Source organism: Odontesthes bonariensis, chromosome 4, assembly GCF_027942865.1.
Source record: "Odontesthes bonariensis isolate fOdoBon6 chromosome 4, fOdoBon6.hap1, whole genome shotgun sequence".
In the NCBI taxonomy this organism is placed as follows: Eukaryota; Metazoa; Chordata; class Actinopteri; order Atheriniformes; family Atherinopsidae; genus Odontesthes; species Odontesthes bonariensis.
Window position 1 is genome coordinate 40,943,192 of NC_134509.1, and position 19,184 is coordinate 40,962,375.

The following is a 19,184-nucleotide window of genomic DNA, read 5'->3' on the forward strand; positions in this document are numbered from 1 at the left end:
TGCATATACTGACCCTGCATGTGTGCATATGTTTGGTACAGAAATGCTCGAGTCAGTCCAGCCCAATGAAAGCTCTCTACCGCCATCTACTGATCGGGACACCCATGAAATATGCTGGCAGAGCAGCACCAACACAAACAGAGGTGCTACTTAAGGCATAGAACTATAGAAGAATGTTATCAGAATCCACTAACTGGTCATCACCTCATACTGTCCAATCCAATTCAGATCTACATACTATAATGAAGGTAATTATTTCTGTCCACTGGGTCGTGCCAGGACAGTGTGTTCTACCCTTTAATGAGTGTATTTTCAGGAAAATAAATCACTAGTTTCCTGTTCACTATGAGCTTACACTGTTTGATTTCTGAATAGAACAGAGTCACAGAAAGTCATATTCTTTCTGGTATTTACACTTTTGCTTATCTTTAATATTTTACATTTCATCTTGATGTCATATTGTTCCGTCTGTCTGATACATCAGATCGCTCCTTTACTCGAGATTAAACTTGAATATTCCCACCTCTGCGGCTACAGTGTATTGTGTGGTTGCCTATCTGTGTTCTGAGATTTGTATCCTTGTCATCATTCTTTTTTTTTTTTTGGTCATTCAAATTTCGGCTCTAAGGATGCTATTGGTTAAACAAACTGGCAAACCCAAAATAATAACAGATGATCTTTCCAGGTTGTTTAAGGAAAAGTGACTTGCCTTTATGATATAGTCATACAGCGTTGACAAAAAAGAATATCCATCTATCTGGTGCTTACAGCATGAATTTATATTGAAAACTAAGTTGATATTATTACTAACTTTAAACAAATGAAATACAAAATAAACTGGAAATAGTTAACAACTCACATTGTGCAATCCAATTCAGAACACTATAAATAGCTATTCATAATTGTGTATATATTTAAATTTTGGTAGAAAAAAATGGGCCTTATTTTTGATTTAATCTGCAAAGGCATTTCATACATGCTTCCATAGGAATATCCAACTGGAATCCACTGCAAACGTCCCCCAGACACACAGAGTACCATCACAAATTATCAGGCACTTATCTTTGGCGACTTCAGTGCTTGTACACTCTCTAAGATCTTGGAGGAGATTACAATTAAACTCAAGTGCTTCAAAAGTGTTGTGGATCCAAGAGTAAATAATCAGCTGTCTATGTGGCAAATCTGTGAATTCCGTGCTGAGCCGAGGGAAATGTGTTCTACTTAGAGATTAAACAGCACATGTATTTATGTACTTACCAACAATAATACTGAAATTACAACCAGAGGAAAACAGAAGTCTCACCATCGATTGTCAAAGTCTAGACTGAATTTTGACAAGCTGTGTGTATGTGTGTGTGAGAGCTGATCATTTGTTGCCTGTCATATTTCATCTACAGTAGATCTGCAGCCGAGTGAGAGAGGAAAGGGCCGACAATCCATCAGCCATCAAAGCTGAGATGATACCTCGTGTACACACTCATACTGATGAAAGGATCAGTGGAAAGCAACCTTCAGAATAATTTCTGTTGTATTCCAACATATAAACTGCAGTACATATATGTTTATGTTCTTTTTCAGCATAACAAAGCACGCTGAATGACATTGTATGACTACTGACAAATCCATTTCAGATGCCAGAGAAATCATTATTTTTTCTTTTTCTGAATGTGGGGTAATAATGAAATTGGTTCTTTCTTTTTATAAACTAAAAATTAACTTTTTTTTTAAAAAAAGTGTCCAACTTTTGAGATTTGATTATTTAGCCAACTATGAAAAGAGTTTATTTTTCTCAGGCTTCACGAATATTGATATTAAATGTAAATGATTGGGAAATGACAGTAATTATTCTATATAGGTGGTAATATCACAGCTTTTGCTTTTAGCTGCTTGAATGGATTCTCATTAAACCCTTCCTCTTCCTTAGACCATAATTTGAGTTTTCCAGGCGACAGATCCGTGGATGGGCCTTGGCCAGCTCCCTGACATCCTGAACGGGGGTTAGAGTTTGCAGATGCAAGGGTGGAGTCAAGGGAACTTTCCAGAACTCCCTAATGGTGAGGAGGCAGGAGCCCTGTTCTCATTTCCGCTCTGCTACACAGGTGCAGGCACCGGGGGTGTGAGCCAAAAGAAACCTTTGGAACACGTATGCACATACAGATACAGAACTGCCACATCCTGTCAAGTGCTTTATGGAAGCACTGCAGAAGTTTTTGTTCCTCTGAGGGGAAAAAAAATGTTTTTGCAGAAATTCTGTGTGTCTGTGAGTCCCTGAGAGCAGGTTGTAACGACAGGAGTTTAATCCCTGTGGCTTTCTGAGTTTGAGTTTAAACAAGGCACCAAGTCCAGGCATAGTTGATCTTCTCTTACTAGATCTTATCCAAGTGGAACCACTGTCAAATAAAACTTTGGTCCAAGAAATACCAAAGAGGAAAAAAGCCTCTGGAAGCAACTGTCTTCCCACTGAGAAAGTTTCTCAAAGGGAGGAGATGACTTATAGTGTTAGGCTGATGCTTTAGGCTGTTACTGGCCTTTGATTTAAAAAAATGTGTTTGGGTCCAGCCAATATGCTCCATCTCTGATAGGATGGAGACTTCTCACTGACTACAGATTATCATTTCATTTTCTTCATTTTTAAAGAAGATGTCAGAGCAGGAAAAAAATATCATCATGCAGCGAGACTTGCTCTGTTGATATCGCCCCCAGTCAGACACTTTCCCAACCCTGCATCCAAGAAATGACATCCACATCAGATGATATAGCACAGCAGATCTAATGTTACTATTCAGCAGAAAAGATAGTGCCCGATGTCTACAGAATGGACACATAAGGAAGCGGTGGAGGAGTACTGAGCTCCTTTGATTTCAATGCAAGTCACCAGAGGTTGCACCATATCACAACCTTGTTTCTGACACCTTTTCAACGGGTTATGATTAACATTTAATAACACTGTGCTCGTACTGATTCAATGAAAAAAATACTCTGTAGTCACTGGACCACCCTGGGCCACATCATTCCATCCTTACCGGGTGAAAAAAAAGTCAGCTGAGAAGAAAAAAAGCCAATCAATGGCTCTGAACAAGTACTGGGGGCCCCCCTCCTCAATGGACTGACCGAATCGAGCCAATCAGCATCTCTCTGACCCGGGGGCCCCCGTGTCAGTCATATTGGTAGATGAATATAATTCCCATCAGAGATGTCTAGTGAGTCCGCTGGCCCATGCACGTCAGAGGGATAGATGGAGGTGACGATAGGTGATCTGTTGGTTGTCTTGGCCTGGCAGCTTTTTATGAATACGCAAAATATGAACATGATTCCAAGGAATTTGATTGAATTGGATTATGGTGAACGGGACTATATCAAATTTGGCTTTTGCCATGAGATGACTTATTGGGAATTGGCAGGCAGGGTAAGAATTTTATTGAATTGCTGCTTTGAAAATTGAAGATTCAAATATTTTCAAAGGAGCAATTCATTGAAATTGAAGGAATAGATTTAAATTCTGAAATAAGTAGCATATCACATATTTGCCAGTTGTGTTAAAAAGCAAGTCTCCTGTTGTTATCAGATGGTGGAACTAAAGTCAAATTAACTTATGGGGCGGCTGGCATGCACAATATGGGTAAGGGAACTTGTTGGAGGAAAAGGGAATTCAGTTGTTTGTGATCGTCCCAAGTGATAGTGTGAAGCTTTGCTGTGAATATAGGTTATGAAGTTATTAATAGAAGCATGATAATTGTGTTAAATTATTAGTTTCATGTCAGCTTACTGATATCAACAGCATATGAATATACACACACACCACATGCATACAGATATATATAGATATATCTATACAGTTTATTAGCATTATAATTATAAAAAATAATGATAAATGATAAAAACATTTCTGTTCTCATGTATCTATGCATGAAATCTGCATGCTATCTTTTAACTTATCTAGACTGTTGCTTGTTTTTAAATTAATTTAAATTATTTCATTTGTTTCTCTTTATATTCTTTTATGTATTTTAATGCTTCTTTCACTCCCTGCTAGAGGATTAATGGCATAAAAAGCTCTTATACACGCACAGCATAACAAATAAGAAAAAAAAAAACACTGAGTACAGAAATTTATTTTGGTCCTTCATCAAAAGTCTGTTTTACCACTTTTCCAACAAAATTAGTATTCAGACATGTAGGTTTTCTAAATCTGCAAAAAAAAAAGGCAAATACGTATTTTAATACGTAATTTTATGTATTTTAATGCTTCTTTCACTCCCTGCTGCAATGCTTTTATTTTATGTAAAGCACTTTGAATTGTTTGTACATGAAATGTGCTATATAAATAAATTTGATTTGAATTGATTTGATAAAATAAATACATAGAGCATCATGGGACTTGGCTAAAATATCAACGTATACTTGTCATGGTTCTCCAGCATCTGGTGCCTCATGTACAAAGGGTGCGTACGCACAAAATAGTGGCGAACGCACGTTTTAACATCAACGATCAGATGTATCAAGAGCGAAATGATCGTGGAAATGTGAGGTGCCTCACGCCAACTTCAGGGCTGGCGTACGCACGTTTCTGCAGCTGTTGATTCTTTGGCGACACCTAAGGTGATGTTGGGAAACTGTTAAAATAAATGAATGTGAAAACAATTAGTCCTCAGACTGTGATGTGCACATCTGAGATAGATGAACAATTAATACTGATAAACAATTAATACACCCATGTGTCTGCAGTTACACGAGTGGATAAAAAGCATGCGCAAAGTGGTGCAATGCATACCATTAAAACCAATGGCTGCTTTAGCAGCATTAGAAGACTTTGTAAATGGTGCAATTCAAAGAGAGCGTGTGTTCAGAGACAGAGAGGATTTGCTGGCACATGATGGCGACTCATTAGCCGTTTTGAGGGAAATCCTCCTGGAACTGTGCGCAAAGCTGCGGCCGGCGTTGATGAGGTGATGTGCACACTGGGGCTCCTATAGCAACCGGGGCATTCCAGAGGGAGCTGGCCAACCGATTGGGACTGTGCCAGTCGACCCTGAGCCGAGCCATGCCAGCTGTGTGGGACAGAATTATCTGCATCTCAGCCACGTATATCAAATTCCCACAATGAAGTTGAACAGACCAACATTAAAGCACAATTTGAAGCGAGAGCTGGTTTTTCCTAATGTAATCGGGGCTATCGACTGCAATAAAAGCACCATCACATGATGAATTTGTATGTCAACAGGAAACATTTTCATTCGATCGATGTACAGATCATATATGATGCGTAAATGCAATTAACCAACATTGTGGCGAGGTGGCCTGGTTCAACGCACGATTCATACATTCTGAGTAACAGCATCGTTGGGAACAGACTACAGGCTGGCACTGTGCGTGATGGCTGGCTTCTTGGTGAGTAACTTTATTCATGTAATTGTCCTAATATTATTCCCCGTGACGCGCATTGAGTATGTGCGCCCCCAGTTTCTATCCCGTCTTCACAGCATCAGTCGGTGGTTAAAGTTAGTTTCTTGCTGTTTTTTGCTGGTTAAACTTCAGCTTAAGATCTTTCTAACAAGCCCCTGATCGTCTCTGTGGGCAAATGTTAATAACCCTGTGTGTAAAGTGTGAAATGTCTTAATCAGCCTCACCTTTTCCCCGGTGCACTTCTGCATGTTACTGTATGAACACGTTGTTGTGAGTTACACAAAAACATCAGTATTTACCTGGGGGGTAATCAGAGTCACCCACATGTGCTCCCACCACCCCAGAGAGAGCAGTGTCACCCATAGTTGCGCCTCGCACAGGCTCTCCCACCCACTCCTCTTACGTTGCTGCTTATGCCGGAGGACAGCGTGCCGAAGAAGACATTTTTGTGCGCCTCCACTTCAGAAAGTAGCACCGACATCTCGCTTTCTGTGAAGTTCTTCTTTTTTCCCGTCTTACTAATTCTTTTTCCTTTATGTTCTGATCGTACACAGAGGGGAATCGCAGGTGCAGGGCTCATTTAAATATGATTTGAGTATTTAAGTAGGGGCGTGGACAGGGAGGAGTCGGGTGCTCCGACATGTGCGCTCAATTCCACGTTGATTGGGATGTACAAAGGAAATGTGCTTGGATTCACGGGTACGCACAGATTCATACATCCGGATATTTTTGTGCGTTGGAGGGCATTTGGGTTTGAGCGTACGACATGTTTCAGTCAGAAATCCACGCGAGTCTTTGTCCATGAGGCCCCTGGTGTTCTCTCTCTTGTGTTCACCTTCCCTTTTTCTCTTGTGTGTATTGTATTGTCTCCCCCTGCTGAGAGTTGGTGGTATATACCTGCGTGTATGAGTGTGGGTGTGGCTGACCAACTTCTTCAGCAGGCTCTCTCAGCACAGCAGAAAATCATCAACTTCATCAACCCTGCTACTTATATTCCCTTGGATGTCACGCACTCAACGCCATATCGTTGGTCGCTCCTTAATTTAAGTCATTATTCTCTTGACCTTGTCCTTGTCTAATCATGCTTCTCTCTGCTCTTCTGAGAGATCTATTTCTGTAAAGCTGTGCCAAGACTCCTGGAGATCCCAAACCTATCAATTGCCAAGACGCCGCCCCTCCGCCTTACCACTACCAACACGGAGGATCGACCCTGAGGTACTACATTCTCTCGGTCAAAATCAGCAGGAAATCCATTCTCAAATGGAGGAAATTGCAAATAGAATGTCCACTTTAGTTAACCCGTCTTCTCAGTCATCTGCCCCTATAGTCCACGTACTGGAGTCCGCCCCATCTCCAGCCGTGATGTCCATGTACCGGACCCCAAACTATTCTCCGGGAGCTGGGTAAATGTTGAGGATTTCTTTTACAATGTTCTTTGATATTTGATCAGAAACCATGACCATACTCCTCAGACAGATCCAAGATATCTTATATTGTTAGTTTATGCAACTCCAGAACTTTAACCAAGGCAGAGGCAATATTTGTTATCATTCACTTATAAAATGAGAAAAATATTTGATAATTCGGTCGGGGTAGGGAGGTAGCCAAGAGACTTTTATCTCGACGTCAGACAGGGAACTTTAAATGTTGCTAAATTCTCTTTCTAGCTGCAGATATTAGATGGAACTGTGGGGCTCAACTTGACCACTACCTGAATTGTTTATCTGACACTATTAAAGAAGAAGACTTAACTGAGACATTGGATGGATTGATATCTTTAACCATAATGTTTGATAACCACCAAAGAGAGAATCGAAGAGAAAAGAAAGGGTCTAGTTCCTTCCCTTTTCTGAAATATTCTCATTCTGGGAACTCAACTTCGCCACATCAGAGGGATGATGAGCCCATGCAGCTGGGGAGAGTTCATCTAACTGAGGCTACAATCTGGTGAGTGTCTCTATTGTGGTCAAACCGGTCATTTCCTAAGTTCTTGTTTGCCCAAAAGAGCAGGCTCCTCAGTGAGAATGAGGTTACTGACGAATACAGTGGGTCCCCCACCAAGGGCGCCGATTTATGTTTCCGCTCGTGGGGGGCTCACCGTGCTTGCATGACTCGCTGCTATTTTGACACGCACACACTCTCTTTCACAAACACACATAGTCTGCACAATGATGATGCATACGAGAAGTTAATGCCAATGTAACCTAACGCAAATGGCTCCGATGAAGATAAAGGAAAAACAAAATCCACAATCCAACAGTGCAAACCTCACAGAATACTGAGTAGTCTCTCCATGGGTATTTACCTTTCCAGCTAGCTTGAAAAGTCCGACCTTTTTTCTGCCTAACATCTGCACTGCTACTGTCGATAGAGTTCTCACTGGAAGACGGTGTAGGGTCAGAGGATAATTTTTGTATTTTTGGGACAAATTTGTTTTGTTGGGTAAATCAACCACTATGCTAGTTTAACAGCAAGTTGCCGTCCAGCCTTTTTTGGCTGTTCATCTGACATCACAACGCAATGCGTTGATAGGTAGCAAATCAATGACAAGTGTAGGCTGACTGGCACACGTGGGTGCTCGGGAATCTCGGGAACCCAGAATCGGCGCCTGTGTCCCCCACTCAAACTCAGGGCAGTGAGAGTGAGACTCCTGATTTAACTTCTGTCCCAGAGGGATATCATGGAGAGTGAGACTCCTGATTTAACTTCTGTCCCAGAGGAATATCATGAATGAGCCGAGGTGTTCCGTAAGTCAAAAACTCTGTCTCTCCCTCCTCCTAGGATTGTGCTACTGACGTTTAGCCTGGCTCACCTTTATCCAGCACTCACCTCCACAATCTTTCTCAACCAGAAAAATTACCGATGGAGAAATACATAAACGAGTCACTCAAGTCTGCCATCATAAGGCCCCCATTAGGGGCTGGCTTCTTCTTTGTTTAAAAAAAGATAAGACTCTTCAAACATGCACCAATTTTTGAGGTTTGAACAAGATAACGGTTCGGAATAAGTACCCACTGCCACTCATTGTCTCAGCCTTTGATGCCCTCCAGGGCTCTACCATCTTTACAAAGTTTGCATAAAGGATGGAGATGAGTGGAAGACAGCGTTCAATAGTCCCTTGGGACATTTTGAGTGTTTGGTAATGCCCTTTGGGCTCCCATTGTCTTCCAGGCCCTGGTGAATGATGTTCTTTTTGACTTTCTTAATATGTTTGTTTTTTTCTATATTAATGATATTCTCATCTTTTCTAAGAACCTGTCTGAACACATCACACACGTCCAGCTTGTTCTCCAAAGACTTTTAGAGAACAAGTTATCGGTTACAGCCGGGAAGTGAGAGTTCCATTCTGATTCAGTCACCTTTCTGGGTTACATCTTCACAAGTGGGTAGACAAAGAGAAGGCAAGGCAAGGCAAGGCAAGTTTATCTGTACAGCACAATTCAACAACAAGGTGACTCAAAGTGCTTAACAGAGACATTAAAACAGTAGAAATAAAAAGCACGATTTAAAATTTAAACAAAAAAGAAAGAAATAAGAACAATAGATAAAATTGTTATTAAGATATGATTAAGTTTTGAAACTCAAGCTTCAGATTTGGAGCTTTATTCAAACGCAGCTGAAAATAGGTGTGTCTTCAGCCTGGACTTAAACACACTGAGTGTTTCAGCTGATCTGAGGCTTTCTGGGAGTTTGTTCCAGACATGTGGAGCATAGAAGCTGAACGCAGCTTCTCCATGTCTGGTTCTGACTCTGGGAACTGATAAAAGACCGGATCCAGATGACCTGAGGGGTCTGGAAGGTTCATACTGGGTCAGGAGGTCACTGATGTATTCTGGTCCTAGACCATTCAGAAAAATCTAGAATATATTGAATCTGCAAAGAGACTCGATCCCCGACACGCTCGGTGGGCTCTCTTTTTCGGTCCATTTAACTTATTCATCACTAACAGACCAGGTTCAAAGAATGTCAAACCTGAAGCCATGCCTGGGGAGTTCAATCCAGACTCTGGACTCCAGAGGATTCCCCAGACCACCATCATGCCCTCCTCCTGTCTTGTGGCTGTGGTGATTTGGCAGGTGGAGCAAACGGTCAGAGTTGCTATCCGGACACATTCTGATCCAAGCATGGCTCCACCTAACAAAACGTTTTGTTATCCCATACAAATTGTTCTGTTAGGTGGACCCCAACCTCAGTGTGTCTGCTCTTTGGGTTCAAATCCTCCACTGTGTACCAATGCTAGTCTTTCTCATGCAAAGACCTGGAGTCTCTTCTAAAAAATAACCTTAAATAACCTTTGGTTATATGGATTAACAAGGTCTAGCAATCGAGAATAGAAAGAAATATAGATAATACTGATTAACAACTCAGCAAATATAGGCTACCAAACTTTGTATTTGTGAAATTTCATATAAAAGGGGTGGTGTTGATAACAAAAGAGAAACAGGCTACATTCCAAAACAAATATGACTAATTCCAATTGACATAAATGGAATTCCTCATACAGGTACCAAAGCAAGAATCAGTAAAAAAAAGCAAAATACTTCTGTATCACTATCCCATAATTAAAACACAGCTGTATCTGACTTTAATTACAGTTAAAATACATATTCTTGTGTTGTGTAAGACAGTTTTATAGACTTGCTCTCTCCTATGTAACCTTGGCTCCTTTAAATAAATGCGAACAAATAACTCCAACAAAAAAGTGAACTCACTTGCATAAAATTGTTCTCTATGAAATATCTTTTTATAAAAAAACACACTTTTTAAAATCTCCATTTGTTCCATTTGTCTATTCTAAAATGTTGAAACTGGGATGTTTCAGAATAAAAGAATGCACACAGAGAAGTTTTGAAGCAATTTAGCAGACAGTCTGAAACTGGTGCAACATTTTTGGGAAATAGTGGGTAATCAACACAGCGCCCTCCCTTCCTCTTTCCTCGAGCCCCCTATTTTCCAACCAACTCAATATATAGAAGAAGTGCTTTTACACGTGTTGTTGAACACAACCTCCTCAGGAGCAGGTTTCAGCATTACCTGTCATGCCACTGGAAAACCCAGGGTGGAAACTAACACAGGTCATAACACACTGACTAAAGGCAATTTAAGGCTGAGTGCGCCATAGAAAAGAACACAAGATGAAACTTCACTCAAGAAAAACACATTTCTTGAGTGTTCATGCCAGAAATCTGTCATTTCCAGCCACACAGTGAGAAAATACTCATAATGAGCACATGGCAGCAAATAGACCAAGTATGTTATGTGATGCAGTTCAGTAATATTGTGTTATTAATTATATTCACTGAATGAAAATATAAGCTCCATTCATAAACTCTATCATTTTCAGTTACCTGTGAATCCACACAACAAATGGAGCATTCTATAAATCACCTGAATTCATCAATCTTTTTTTCTGTTAAAGGCAAGGCCCTCTCAATCATTCATCTGAGATGAAGCTATCTGCCGGCGTCTCTGGAGATATCCCATGAGCTCACGTAACAGACACATAATAGAGTCATAGAACAAGAACGACTTGCTGCTGATACCCAATATGATTCCTCTTGTCCTGCTGCTCTTTGTGCCTGAGCGCTGTGTAATGACTCTTGTTAATTTCTCTGGGGAAAACACGCTTATAGGTGGTCACTGACAAAATGATTTCCATAGAGATATTCACATTAACATTATTAATCTCTGCTTAGTCGCCTGTCTCAACCAGTCTGTCTACATCTCTGCGTGTCTGTCTGACCTTACACATTGTCTGGAATATGTACTCAATGCCCCCAGCTCGCAAAAAAAAAGTCATTTCATGCCAGAATCTCATTTTTGGAGTTATAATGGACATAGCATATTTAACACAAACAGTGACATACACACCACATCAGTCCCACGATTCTAAAGTCAGTATAAAGGTTCTAGTATTGATGAGATGAATTATACTCTAGTGTTAAAGTCATTTGTTTCCTTTGGTAATTCCATTTTGTTTGTTTGGGTTTAATTTAAATCCATACATGCATCCCTGTCCAGCAGGCAACCTGCATATGAAGACTTCAAAGTCTTTCACCTGCACATCAACTTCCAGCTGAAAAACTTGTGTTACTTTCCTTCAAGAGATAATAAATCCATTCAATTCCATCCACTGAAAACATACCAGGACCAGGAGTACTTTGAAAAAGACCAGAAGGAGCCTTGCTCAAAGTAAGTAAAAGAGGGAGAAAACCTGGAACCAGCCATGCAGAAGATTTGGGCTGCTCCCCTCCACTCAAACCCCTTTAAATGATTCCCTGGCTCTGGTGGAACCAGACGAGTACCCTGTCCCCCCAGGCATTCTAAGGGTCCATGTTTCAGGATATGTTTTTTCTGTTCAGCTTGTCAGCATAAGGCATTTAATATTTGAAGTGTATTCAATGACAACAGCAGTTTTATTTATTTGACTTTATTTATATTTCAAATGTGTGATGATCCACAGAAAAAAAAAGTGCACTTTGCTGGCCAGTAACTGTGCTACATTTACTCTTCTCACCTCTTTAGCTCTAACGTTAGCCTGTAGTTTTTGGTACTACCACACCTTTCCCCAAAGGAAATCCTGCGTCCCCACAGGTTGGCTGCTGCATTTATTAAGGGATGAACTGGACCAAAGATTGGATGGAGGATTAGGAAGGTCTTGTTTGGGTCATAAGTGGGATTCAGGCTCAACAATAACATTCATAACTGGCAGCAGTATGATGATTACCTGTATATAATTATGTGTATGTATTTATTCTCTAGCATGGTAAAATACTGGTATTCTTGGGGCAGAAAAGCTAAAAATGTTTAAAAGAGCAAATGAAACACTATCAACAGTCCTGCAACTGCAGGACGTGCATTCGAATTAACTTGACATGCATTTATACACACATGAACAGCTCATCAGTCTGACATGTGTTTTAAAAAGCAAATCATTTAAATGTGATTTAATGTAGGCCTGTTTCAGAGCCACGAAATCCATCTCATGATAGTATTAAGCTATAGTACTTCCAACACTGTATCGGAGAACATCTATCTCCCATAAATGTTAGTTAAATGGACAACAGATTATGCCATATTGTAAAGTAATAATCAATACAATCTTTTGAAAAGTATCATCAAAGCTTTTTTTTTATTTCAAAGGACTGAATTCATGAATTGCATTTGTTTATATAATTATTTTTTTGTTTTTGTTTCTTTATAGCGTGAAGGAAGCAGAACTTAAACCCAGTATAGCACAAAGAATGTTGACAGTAAACACATGTACCTGTACAAGTAACCTTATATGTTGTCTTACATTGTCTGTGAGCACATTTAAGATTCAGTGGACAGAAGCATTCTGGGGAATCAGACCCGATCGCCTTCAGACCAATGAGCACCAAGCCTCATCACTAACAGATATGTGCAGCTGAGCAGCTCTAGCTGCAGCATTTTACTGTCATAAGAATCTGGTGGGAAAAAGGAAATACATCCAAAGAATGTTTTGAACAGCAGAGGCAAATATGTGGATGCACTAATATGTGCACATAATAGGCAGAAGTGTTTCTTTTCCGTTTTTTCTTTTCTGTGCTCCAAAGTTTAAGACTACTCAATATGTTTTCATTTGTACTGTTGATTGTGAAATCACCAAATTCCTTGAAATATTTACAAATTTTATCATGTCATTAACATGTAGTAACATGTGATATGTTCCACTGGGGGCCAGAGGCAGAAACACAAAAACTTTCACATAAACAGGTACTCGTACAAAGGTTCAAAGTTTGGAGAGAATGTGTACAACTCCCACATTATTCAGACCACGCTCACACATCATTTTAGAGCAATTCAAGCCTAATATGGTAAAGTGCAATTTGATGTGTGTATGTGTGTTATATCCTTAGCTTTTATCATATATAATATTATATATTCTGTAAAATAATACTAAATTGTGGGCTCAGTTAATAACATTGTAACAGATGTATTATCTCTAGTGTGATGCTGGAAGACATTGATAATGAACTGGATCTTTGACATACCATAAATCTGTTGTGATTTGGCGCTATATAAATAAAACTGAATTGAATTTATCTTCCTAACATGTAGACATTATTTTCTGTTCATATTTGAGACCACCAAACAGAAACAGATTTTATTTTTATCAACTTTATATTGTCTCACTTTCTTTCAGTAAAATAAAAGACTATACATTTTTCTTTTAGTTTTTTTTTCTAAATTTGATAATAAAGAAAGTCTATAATATTTCCGTTTTGTAATATTTTCAATTAAATATAGCATGATTTGTCAATCTTTTCATTTGTTTCAATTTACAGTTTTGCACACAGAGGGAAGTTTCTTGTTTCTTTTGTATGTATTTTCACTTCATTTGTAGGTGGCCTAACTGTGAGGGAAAAAGTTGTCATTTTCTTCAGCTTTACTCCATTTTCAGTAATAAAGCTTCACCTGAGGAGGCTGCAGTTCTGTCGATCATAATCACTCACACACAGCTCACCCTGTGTGACCCAGTATGAGCTAACCCTGACATTTCCCTCTCCTTTAATGCTCTTTAAATGGGCTTCAGGGCAGCAATGGTCTTGTATGGCTCCACAGGCAGCCATTATTAAGAAGAGAGCAAAACCAAAGGGCAGGGAAAGACATTACCAGGTTTCTCCAAAGACCTCGATTTTTTTTTTTTCCGCCTCCTTCCCTGGCTCTCCGTTTCACACATGCAAACTCACACAAACCATAACTCATGTCATTTCTGGTATTATAGCTGTAAATAAGAGAAATGGTTAGAGGAAGAGTCGTTAAATCATCTTCTTATCATTAGAGGCAGAACAGCTGCTTGAACTGTATTATTGAGCTAAAACAGCCTGTTAGCCACATTAGTTTCAGCTGTCTTTGGTCAAGTACTTATTTCTCATTGCTGGCTGTAACCATGCTTAATCCTCAATATTAACTCTTATCACAACTGTTCTTGCCTCTCAGGACTTGTCGACATGTTCAGTATGAAATAAATAAAAAAAACGGGTTGCTGTTCAGAAACCCAGTCCAGAACCTCAGGGATCTGAGGAGTTTCAGTTGTGCTTAGGAGCTGGTTCTGAGGGAAAGAACTCAACACTTCTATTCCATCTGGCTTGGATTAAACCTCTTTAAAACTTATTTTTGTATAGACATAAAAAATAAAAACTGTTTTAACTGTCTGATCCTCTTCCTTGTGCTGAGAAAATGCCGTATATCCACAGACCTTGAAGGCCTTGATGTGGCGACATATCACTTTACTTCACCGAAGTAAAGCAGTGCAGCAGGTATATATCATCCAGCTTTTACCCCTTAAAAGATTGACAGGCCTTCAGCAGTTTTCTGCACAATTTTATTTCATGTTTAAGTCATTGCACATGTAACATATAATTGAAAAGTTGAGATTCATGAGATTTCTGTCTTTATAAGTGCTGTTCGTATGTCAGCATCGATGACGTGATGATTTCAACATAAAGCCAGCATCTTTTCATTCACACCTTTCATGAAACTATTTACGCTTCCATGTTTTGTTTACAGATCAATAAATAAATCTCATGAATCACTTTTTGTGAAATATTCCTGCCACGCAAAATGGACATTTACATCTGCACCAAAGTAAAAACAAGAACTTTTAAGTGAGTACTTCAGAGCAGCTGTCCTCGTATGCAAAATAAAAATAGTGATACCATACAAGGTCCGTTTCACAAAGCAGGTTCAACCAACTCTGAGTCTATTCCTGATCTCTGAGTTGATCTACTCTGAGATAGAAAACCCTGAGTTTTCGGTTCCAGAAACTCTGATTTGAGTGAGTTTAGTCAACTCTGAGTAGGTTCACCTTGAGTTTAGCGCGTGCGCCACAACTTTAAAAAGCCAGCATCAATGGAGCCCCGATTCGACGAGTCACCTTGGCAACGGGGAAGAGGAGGGGCTACGTTTTTCACCAACCTCAAATTGGAAATCTTAATGCGCTCATACGGCGAGTTTCAATACGTTTTTAGAAATAAGTGCAACACCGCTGCAGCAGCAAAAGTGTAAGTTTAAATGTAGTCCTTTGCAATCACAATAATATTACAGGGAAACTGCTTGAATGGTAGCCCATTCATTTATTTCATTTAGGTGCAATCCCGCGGGGGAGAAGCGCACTTGGCAGCAGTTTAAGATGAAATATAAAAACATTGTTCAAACAGGTGAGACCTCGGCATGGAGGTACCTCATTTTGATCATGTTTTATATTATAAAGTAAATATTAAGTGGCTATTTGACTCTGCAGTTATTTTATCCCCAACATAATGCTGTTTTCACACACATAAATGTCTTCTCATCTATATCATGTTCAGTTAAATAATTAAGCCTATTTACACTAACACAGACTTCTACTCAGCCAACAGAAAGAAGGCAGATGCCCGTAAAACGGGTGGTGCCCAGCACCGCCACCTCTGACGGAGGGCCAGTGGCTGAGGGAGTCCACCCCCAAGACACGAGTGCCTTTATAAAATATAATAGGCCTATATATGTCTTTTTTAAGCCTATTCATACAAATATTTATTTGTCTTTTATGTCTTTTTTTCTTTTGTCCCAACACATTCTGATGGTGCCGCTCAAAAAGATAATTGTCTGTAAATGCAAAAATCTATGCGCGGTCTGATAACCATCTCCGACGAATATTTATTTCTCTGCGCAATAATGCTGCACCTTCATCCACGGGATCGTTGTCAAAAGGACATGTTGGTGAAAAAAGTCGCCTCCTACTGAGCCTAATGGACTTATAGAAGTAGAAGAACTCGCTCTGCTGACTGAATGAATGAGGAAATCAAATGGCGTGTGTGGCTGAAAGAGGGCGGAGACAGAAAGAAACTCCAGGTTTCTTGAATAAAACCTGGTCCCGACCAGGTTAGGTTCAGAGAGTCTGTTACTACGGTAACTGACCGTGAGGTTAAGTTACCTCTTTTTGTGAAACAGGCTAGAGTTACCCCTCTTTCTCGGGGTTGAGTTACCTCCCTTTGTGAAACGGAAAAGGGTTAATAAACTCAGAGTTTTCACTAAACCTGCTTCGTGAAACGGACCTCTGGACATACCTTTAGAAAAACCTGTATAAACGTTCATGTTTTAGTGCTATTGTCAGTACTTGGACTAAGGCTGAGAAAGCCATCAGGCTGTTATGGTGTTTTCTAACTGATAGGTCACAACCGCTTTCATCTACAAGATTGTGTAAATGAACATAAAAAAAGCATTTACTAAATCAGGCATTTATTTCAAATGGTTCTAGAATATCTCTTAGGGCGTATTCACACCTACCTCGTTTGATCCGGACCAAACGACCAAACGGACCAGATTTTCGTTGGTTCGGACCTTTTGGGATGGTCTGAATACAAACCACCGAACTCTGGTCCGGACCAAACAAGCGGACCGAGACCGAGCTGAAAGGTCGGACTCGGTCCGGATCAAACGAACCCTGGTGCGGATCTTTTGGAGGTGTGAAAGCAGACCGAAAGACCGAAAATAATATTTCTAGACCGAAAATGAGTAGGGGACAAGCGTGGGCCGAAGAGGAGACCCGTGCTCTTGTGGACGTTTGGGCAGATATACGTCTTGCTTGAAGAGCCCGAATTGTCTCAGCTTGATGAGCACACATCAGCGTTATCCTCCGTAGCTGCCTTGCCCTTTGTCGTCGTTGTTGATAAATTACTTGTACAGCAGCATAGTAATTACACAGTTGTGAAAATAGCAAAACGTTGAAAAAACATATAGTTTTGATTATATTAAAAGCAATAACGGCACGGAAAGCGTCCATGACTACATTCACTTTTGAACTTAGCACTTTGTGTTGCGCGTGTCGATTCTGACCAATAGCCGAACGACTTCAGGGCGCGTGGCTTTGTTGACATATTTTGGTCCGTTTACTGAAATGTACAGTCTGAAAGTGAACCGCACCAAAATGAAAAAAAAAGGTTCGGACCAAAGCAAGTAAACTATCGGACTTTCCTGGTCTGAATACGCCCTTACTCTACTTTGGAATTTCCATGAATAAGCATTTTTGGAAAAAGACAAATTTAGGATTTACCACTGTGTACTAAAAACTCTGTTATCCCCTGAAGGTTGAAACTTTGACTTCTATTGTAAACTATTGGCCTTATGTTCATCACTATTTCTTCATCAAATCTATTATTTTCATGTCTTGTAAATGAATTCAGGCCCAATCCAAAACTGCTGTCGGAAAGAGAGATGGTTACATATACTTAAACCAGTGTGAATGGACGCAATTTTGTAGACAAGGAGCAGGCAAACTGCAAGTAACTAAGCATGTCAGTATACATATGAAAAAAGAAAAACACTCCACATTAGCTCTTCTTGTGGACTGTACCTTTTTTTTTCAAGCTCAGGTCCTCAACCTGAGCCTGGGAGCTTGTCTTGTGCTATATATACATGGATATATATCTATATACTATATATCTTGCCAAAATTACAGCATGTCTTGTTATTAAATAGATATTCAGAATACAGACGTGATATTTACATTTTCTGGAGGCAGTTAGGTTGCACAGTGGGGATGTGGGTGCAGTATGGGGATATGTAGGGGCATTTGTTGCCTTTACTATTTAATCCTCTCATCTTACTAGTGAGTGAATATGATCATGCGTTTGGCCAAATGTGGGCAAGAAAGCCAAAAGCTTTACATTACATGCTATCAGAGGTGAGTAGTAACGAGTTACATTTACTTGAGTAAGTTTTTTAAAACATTGTACTTCTAGGAGTAGTTTTAAATCTCTATACTTTTTACTTTTACTTGAGTAGATGTGTGCAGCAGAAACTGTCCTCTTACTCCGCTACATTAGGCTACAATGAGCTGGTTACTTTTCTTCTTACCTCTTTGGTATTCTACGCCTCATTATTTTTATCCCCCCGCGTACGCCTCATTTTAATGTTTTATTCTGACAGAGAGAGAGACTTCCGCCAAAGGCTCTACCACCTGACTGTGTTCCACCAATCAGACGTAGCCGTGCAGTCTGGTCACGTGACCATACTCAATCTCAGCGGCGGGACGGGTTAGCTTTAGCATTAGCAGTCGTAGCAAACAAACAAAGAAACAGATGAAAAATGTCAGAACCAACGGTGGGAAATGCAGACACAGACGAGGCCTCATACTGAAAGCATGTTTACCTTACAAAGAGTGAGAAACAGCAGCTACATTATGTGTCTTCTGTGTCAACCAAAACAAACGCACATTTCAGCAGAAACTCAACATCTAACCTGAGGAAACATGTAGTGGTAAGTTTCCTAAACTCGTTTTTCCCCCATGGATAGGTGAATGTTTGTTTTTTAGGTTACATATGGGTTACATATGTTTTAAACATTTCCTAAGTCTCTTTTATTCTTTATTGAAGTTCTTGAATTTACCTGAATTATTTTAATTTAAGCTATTTTGTAATTAATTAATTCATTTTAATTTATTTTATCAATTGGATGAACTCTAATTTGCCTAAAGATGATTATTTAGTATTTATGTCTGTCTGATTGAATGCTCGTGTTTACAAATAAATCAGACGTTACTCAACAGTTACTCAGTACTTGAGTAGTTTTTTCACCGAGCACTTTTTTACTCTTACTAAAGTAATTATTTGGATGACTACTTTTAACTTTTACTTGAGTCATATTATTCTGAAGTAACAGTGCTTTTACTTGAGTACAATTTGTGGCTGCTCTCCTCTGCATGCTATCATATACACTGATGGTGATATGGGCTCACACTCATATTCTCTCTCTCTCTCTCCCTCTGTGTGCTTCTG

The 19,184-nt window shown here is 39.7% G+C and overlaps 1 long non-coding RNA gene across 1 annotated transcript in view; it reads right to left on the reverse strand.

Moving 5' to 3' along the window:
• LOC142379101 (uncharacterized) overlaps positions 1-19,184 on the reverse strand; it is a 312,744-nt gene that overhangs the window by 196,020 nt on the left and 97,540 nt on the right. The window lies entirely within an intron of this gene.